At 43.3% G+C, this 7813-nt stretch overlaps 1 pseudogene across 1 annotated transcript; it reads right to left on the reverse strand.

The window, feature by feature from the left end:
- Positions 1-246: 246 nt before the first annotated feature.
- On the reverse strand, positions 247-4728 carry LOC147105681 (fibroblast growth factor 19-like; annotated as a pseudogene). The gene is made up of 3 exons (XR_015081555.1): positions 3803-4728; positions 2795-2898; positions 247-2576 (listed from the first exon to the last, which is right to left on the reverse strand). The product of XR_015081555.1 is annotated as a fibroblast growth factor 19-like (transcript).
- Positions 4729-7813: the final 3085 nt, after the last annotated feature.

Genomic DNA, 7813 nt, shown 5'->3' on the forward strand with positions numbered 1-7813 from the left:
CTGAAGTTGCGGTCAGTTTCAAAGGGGTAATAACAGCGAACAAATTATTACCCACCGCAAATTCCAGGCTAAAGACAATATGAAAGCTAATGGAGCTTGACAAGGACATGTTTAATTGCTGTTTGTTCAAGCACAGCAAATAAAATGATGTCAGTGATAATCTGTCCACTTAGTAATCTGTCCTGTTATAATAAGACACCATCAACAATCCTTGAATAATTATTCAAACAAATGCAAAGCTTCATTAGGGAACAAAGTGCCATTTATTTTCTACTTCTGTTATATTATCTAAGTTGTACAAATCACCAATTAAGTAAAAAAAACATTTTTTATAAAAAGTATTGGCATATATATATAAATATAAATATTGACAGCAATAACTTAAATAAATAGATAATTCAGAGTAGACAGTACAATTTCACAAACAAGATTAACTTACTATATACGGAGAGGGAGTGATTCAAGTCTTTCGCATAAGTGAAATAAAAAGCTCTTGCCCTTCTGCTATTTATATATAAAATGTGTGTGTGTGTGTAACTTTCTTTCCAGGTAAAGCTAGCACGGAGAAGTATGGAATCATGGAATTTACAACACAGAAGAAAGCCAAAATAACAACAGAAAATGCTGGAAAAACTCAGCTGAGATTAGGTGTCTTTTGTCTCCACTGGCCCATTACCATCTCGTCTGGTTTCGAATACCTTTTATTGTCTCTTTTACTTCTTTTGTTCGATCGCAGCCCTGCCTTCGATCTATTTTATCTTCTTTCCAGTGTTGAAGAAGGGTTTCGACCTGAAACGTCAACTCAAATTTCTCTCCACGGATGTTGCCTGACCTGCTGAGTTTTTCCAGCATTTTCTGTTGTTATTTCGGATTTCCAGCATTTGCAGTATTTTGCTATCGTACAGAAGAAAGCCATTCAGCCCATCTGGATTTAGAAGGGAACGCTTCCGCTTGATCAGCCTCCTTAACTTCTCTGAGGAAGCGTCAATCCAAGTGGACTGTGGTAGGCCTTAAGACTTGGTGTACATAGACTCCAAAGAGGCATTTGTCAAACTTCCACACAAAAGGCTACTCGTTAAATTCAAACTCTAGGGTAAATTGTGGGAATGGAAAACAAACTGGTTGAAGGGCAGAAACAAGCAGTCCTGGTTCGAGGAGTTATGTCCGGGTGGGAGAAGTACTAAGTGAGATGCCCCAGGGCTCAGTGTTGGGACTGGTACTATTTCTAATTTAGATCAATGACCTGGATTTAGTGCCTCAATGCACAGTGGCCAAATTTGCAGATAATTCCAGATTAGGAGGGTCAGTGGAATCATCGGAATGAGTTGGATTAAATATGTACGTGGGCAGAGTAATGCCAGGTGAAACTTAATGCAAGCAAGTGTAAAGTAGTGCACATAGGAAGGCAAAAATAGGTGACACACATAATCCATGGATGGTGTTAAAGTAGCTAAGAATTAAGACTAATGATAGCTAGGAGTTTTATTGGACTGCACTGGACACTAAACATGTCCACCCAATGCAGAGCAGCCATCAACAAAGATGGCAGAATGTTGAACTACCTAGCCCAAACAATAGAATACAAGTCAGAGAGTCATGATTAATCTGTACTTCGCACCTTGAGTACTGCATCCAGTTCTGGTCATTGAGACACTTGGAAGATATTTAAGCTCTGGAGGCAGTGCAGTGAAAACGGTGATTCTTAGTATAAACGGTCAGAGGTATGAGGAAAGATTGCAGAAACTTGGGCTCTTCATCCTAGAAAGGAGGCAGCTGAAAGGTGATCTTATAGAGGGATACAAGATAGTTAAGGAAATGGAAAAGATAAATCTGGAATGTTACTTTAAATTAAATGGCCAGAGTAGGTAATGGGACATAGGTTCAAACCAGGAAAAGGCAAATTTAGAACTGAACTGATGTCGGGATTGTTTTTTCTTTACACAAAAAGTGAACAATGTATGAAATAGACTTCCAGGAAGAGTAGTGGAAATGAAAATCCTGGAACCTTTTAAGAAACAATTGAATGCTGCAATAGGAAGACTTTAGGTGGATTAACTGATAATGGCCATCCTCCTTTGTAATTATTTTGTGATCTTGTGACCTAGCCTTGCCAGTGGCTCTTCAACTAGTGCTATTTACTCTAATTCCGTTTCCTAGACTTTATGGCTGTACAACACAACAAATAAATAAGTAGAATTGAACCCGAGTAACGGTACTTTTGGCCTATGTTGATGATCACAGTCATCGGATTTTTAAAGTCTGAAAAAGAGAGATGTGTCCCGTTATCCTCTGCTACTTCTGGAGAACTTTGGACTCGCCTGCTGTCCGGATCTCATCCCAAAGGGGTCTGTGTCGTTGGCCTCTCTCTCGGGGCTCCTTCTGCTGTGCGCCATGGTAGGTAACTCGTTTTCTCGAGGCAAAAACATCGAAAGAGGAGGCAATTCTCTGTTGGGGATGAATGGGCGCTTCTCTAGGCTCAGGCTCAACACCTTCTTGTGCCTTGGGGAGTGGTACACGTTATAAAATGTCTGTAACTGCTCCTCTTTGAAATTGCAGTCATCCTCACGGTAAGTCGTCTATTCAAAAAGGGAAAAAGATTAGAATTAAACATCTCAAAGTTGTGACATGAGCAAGCTCATCCCGATAGATGTTCCTCACATATTAATCTAGACTTCGTTTTAAATTCAGAATCGACAGGGTTAACATGTTTGGGATGAAGTGGGGGTTTTCTCGTGGAGTATCTTGCTTTGCAGGCAGCCTTGCTATTTTTGAGCAACCACGTGCCAATACTTACTGATCCAAAAATGCTGCCCTCGGTGTCCATGCACAGGTAGTGCCCTGTCCTCACCCCTCTGATCACCACGTGCCCCGGTTCCACTGCCTTGATCTCCAGCAGCGCTGTAACCCAAAATAAAAGGCTCTTGTTAGACACCGGCACCGCTCTGTAATGTAACTGAGGGAACGAGTCAAACAGTCTCTGGATGTCATACCGCTTTCATGCGTTTTGTAAAGATATTAAGGAGACAAAACAGCTAAATACTGGAAGGGGGGACATGTGCAGGGCTGTGGGGAGAGGGCAGGGGAATGGAACTAAATTGGATAGCTCTTTCAAAGAGCCGGTACAGGCACGATGGGCCAAATGGCCTCCTTCTGAGCTGTATCACGGAATCCTAGAATCGCACAGTACAGTAGGAGGCCATTCGGCCCGCCGTGCCTGTACCGGCTCTTTGAAAGAGCTATCCAATTTAGTCCCACACCCCAGCCTTTTCCCCATAACCGTGCAACTTGGTCCTCATCATTCTATGATTCTATGAATATTTAATGGTTTTAAGTATGAATGTACTAAAAGGAAACTTGCAATGTCTGTTCAAATTATCTTTAACCAGTAATGATCTCATTGGAGTTGATAGAATTGTTCGGTATCAAATTGAATTGAGGCAAGGTGGGTTTACCTTTAACACATTGTGCTCAGTGACCTGCTTTATGAGCTGAAATTGGATGATCCCCAACAAGCCTCTGGGAATCGCATAGGTCCCTGTGTCAGAGAAGAGGGGGCAAGCTCCGAGGCTGCGTGCAGTCCAGTTATAGCGAGGAGCCCATCTCACAGTGATGGTTACAGATTATTTCGAAGTGTTGGTTAAAATGACAACCATCAAGCAATGCTAGATTAAACGCTTTAACGGTAACAATAGTCTAATGTTGCATCTTTTACAGGATATAAACAGAAGAAATTAAAGTAAAAAGAAAGGAAATCAACATTAAAAAGTTGTCATGACTCGTCTTTGCAAAAAATAAAACTTACTGTAAAAGTTCTGGGAGTTTGAGCTGTCAATGTGCCCGTCAGGGTTGATTTGCAAATGCCTGCTGTTCCCTTCCATGTACAGGTGCTTGAATCGGACCTGCTGACCCCAGTCCCGCTCCAGCTGATCTCCTGAATCTGTCCTAACCAGGGGAGTTGACCTGACAAGTGAAACACCGAGAAAGACGGCGAGGTGCAGCAGCAGGAAAATCAAGTTGGTAAAGTTGGCGCCCATCCCGAATACGAGACCTGGAGCTGGGAGCTGGGAGCTTCTCTTGGAGACAACCGGGATCGTTCTTCCGCTTCCGAACCCATTGCGCTGCTTTTAAAGTCAATGCAGCAAATGACATCAGAATCACCTTAAACCCCCGGCAAAAAGCCAGTGATGTGACAGCTTTTCATAAGGTTATGGGTTTCTGCACGGGATCCTTAGTAAAACAGTCATTCTGGGGGAGGGCGAGGGGAGGGGGGTCAATGCCATAGTTGGAATCAGTGATGGAGATACAGTGCGAGCCCTTCGACACACACACTGTAACAGCATGAACTTCAGCCAGAGTTTGAAATGCAGACTTTACTTGAACTGTGAGCGTCCACAACCAACCGCTGGTAACTCCCGAACCGTGTCATCAGTTACCTGAACAATGATTCCTAACCAGAGGATTCCTTCCTTAACTCACTTCACTTACTCCACGGTCTCTCTGCCTCTTCCTGCAACCGCTTCACCTGAGGTTATGGCCTTTATTCACCGGATCTCCCCTTTTCTTCGAGCCCCTTGTCCATTTTGGCTCGGCTTTAGTTGTTTAGCTGTATTTGTGTATTTTTTATGTGTGTACACCCATCACACCATTACGTCATTTTTGATCGGCTTTATTAATCTGAAGAAGTAGTAACATTTACTTCTTACAAAAACCATGAATTGGAAATGTAAGTAATTCTCTCTCTCTCCTCCCCCCCCCCCCCCCCCCCCCCCACCTTACTGGCCCTTCCAGTTAATACAGCGACAGACCACGCTCACTGGGGAAACAGCCAATCTCACCCTTTAGAATTTGATGTGGAGATGCCGTGTTGGACTAGGGGGGACAAATGTAAGAAGTCACACAACTCCAGGTTATAGTCCAACAGATAAAGCTGTTGGACTATAACCTGGTGTTGTGTGACTTCTTACATTTAGAATTTGACTGCAATAACTTTCGACTCCGGCACCGAGAACTTCAATTGTACATAAAAGTGGCATCAAATATATTTTAAAAACTGCTAAAGTCTGACAAACGGACTGCACCGGGACATGAAGCTGCAGTCTTTGCTTTTATTTTATATGAAAAGCTGAATTGAGCTCCATTTCTCAGTCTCTCGATCACCCGGTGATGACATGGACTGGGGAGAGTTTCTGTTACCTGCCCGGAAAGGCTGCTCTCTGTTTATTTAAGGTCCTATTAGCAGGTGTTTCATTAGGTTTGGGGAAGTCAGTATGTCTGGTTCTGTGAAGTTCTTGTTCCACTGGGCGAAGCCTTCGCGCAGGTTTTCTGGGGGGTTACACTCACCGTCGGCTCTCAGTTTCCGTGTTACAATCACACTCTGCAGTAATCGAAACCGAACGGCCGACTTTTCCAATTCCCACACTGAGGGCCCGCAGGGTGTTTTCTGTAGCATAGGACACGTATTATTCCCTGACCCTTCACCGCTTTCACGTCCTACGTGTGAATCTCTGAAATCCCGAGGAAACAGCCAATGAAAAAATGTCATTTCCGGAAACCTGAAATGGGTGGCTGTGGTTCCGGGAAAGTTAACTGGATCAACATGAGGTCTGTAGCCGTGAAATGTACACTGACCCAACCGCATGCACGTATCTCGGATAAAGTTCCAATTGTTCTTATGAATGGATTCACACCATTTATAATTTCAGCATTGAATAACCTCTATCGGTTGATTCTGATTATTAAATACTTTCGCGCACGAATGAATCAAGATATGAAATCAGTACTCCTAACGGTATGCTTTGCTCCACTCACCTGCGGCCGAACATCAGTTTTAGCAGCTTTATCATGAAAGATTCAGGCATTCTGAAAACTGGGAAAGTCTCACAGTTGTTAGGAGTGTTATTCTGTAAATAATTCAGCACAAAGAGTTACATTCCAGTAACACACATCTTTGAAACCACCACAAGGAGGCGTACATTAACCTTCGTATTGCACGGTTCCACTGATCCCAGACCCCCAAATGGCCAAACCCTCCTCAATCTTCTGTTAAGTGGCCCTTTGGAATCTCTAGTCCAACCACACCACACACCCCGGGAAAAAAAACCAGACAAACTCTGACATCCGTGCGAAGATTTTAAAAGAAAAGTAATGTTCTTGCACAGAAATCTTCTTTGGTAAAATTGTCTTTTTCATATTGTACCTTAACATGTTAACAGATAGGATGACATCTCATCGCTTGAAGGCTTACAGACTATTACATTTTGAAGTCTCAAAGTTTAATTTTGAGGTTATCTATATTTGCTGCATTAAACATGAATGGAAATATTCTACATCCTATCTGCTAAGACGTTGCTACTCCTGGTCAATGCTATTTAAAAATATTCCTGCATTCCCTGCAGCACATTGACAACAATGACAACTTGCATTTATATAGAGCTTTTAACCTAGAAAAACACCCCAAAGTGTGTCACTGAGGCATAACCAAACAAAGTGGACTGAGATGAACAACAAGATATTAGGAGGGGTGACTGAAAGCTTAGTCGAAGAGGTGGATTTTAAAGGGGAGCCTTAAAGGAGGAGGGGGAGGTGGAGAGGTGGAAGGGTTTAGGATGGGGATTTCATTGCGTGGGACCTAGTACAGATTCTTGGGGAACACCACTTGTCATATCCCGCCAATCAGAGTAAGTGCCCTTTACCACTATTCTCTGTCTCTTCCCTCCCAACAAATTTCCAACCAATGTCACAAGGTTGCCTCCAATTCCGTGCGCTTTCATTTTTGCTAATAATAACACAAGAATTAGGAGCAGGAGTAGGCCATACTGAGCCTGCTCCGCCTTTCAATAAGATAATGATTGATCTTCTACCGCAACTCTACTGTGAGATATAGGAGCCACATATCAATGTAAGCATTATTACCACTAATATACACGAACACGTGAGATAGTTACAGATCCAAGGTCGTCCCATCCTCTGTCATCGAATTACAGTATACAGACGACGCTTGCGTCTGGGCACACTCTAAGGCCAAACTCCAAACCATCATCAACACCTTCACCAAAGCATACGAGAGCATGGGCCTTACACTAAACATCAGTAAGACAAAGGTCCTCTACCAACCTGCCCTCGCCACACAGATTTGCTCCCCGATTATCAAAATCCATGATGAGGCCTTGGACAAAGTGGACCACTTTCCATACCTCGGGAGCTGAAGAGATCGCAAAGTCTCTGTTTGAAGAATGGACTCAGTCAATAATAATTTTGTGGACTTTATGGGCTGAGGGTGTTTTCCCTGTGGTGGGATCGCCCTGTGCAGATGCGTGGGGGAGTGGTTTGTTAAAACTCCAGAGAACGCATGGCAGTTGGCTGTGACAAAAGAACTGTCAGTCATCCAGAATGTATGGGTTCGCCCGACAGTCCTGGGAAAAGGAAGGGGGCCATTGACCCATTGAACTTGAACCTATTAGAAAGCCACTCTAATACGCAAAAGCACTTCTTGCCTCCATCTCAGAAGAGAAGCAGAACAATGAACCCACTAGCCTCAGCCAGCCAAAGAGGAGCTCGTTTTTCCCAACACAAAGACCGAAAGATATGTCCCAGACTTAGGGCCATTAATCCAATCACGGAATACTCATGGGTCCAATGATGACCCATCACTGATTAAGCACCAGAGTGCTTAGAAACAAAAGGATTTTAAAGATTGGCGGGAATGATAGGGGTAGCCTGACTCCTATAAAGATAGATTCTTTTCCACCATTCTCCCTCTCGCTCTCTCGCTCCACCAAGATCGACCTAACAAGAAGTACCAGAGGAAGAAGCC

The sequence above is a fragment of the Somniosus microcephalus genome, chromosome 17 (assembly GCF_052327205.1).
Source record: "Somniosus microcephalus isolate GS21.2 chromosome 17, FLI_Smic_1.0, whole genome shotgun sequence".
Taxonomy (NCBI): Eukaryota; Metazoa; Chordata; class Chondrichthyes; order Squaliformes; family Somniosidae; genus Somniosus; species Somniosus microcephalus.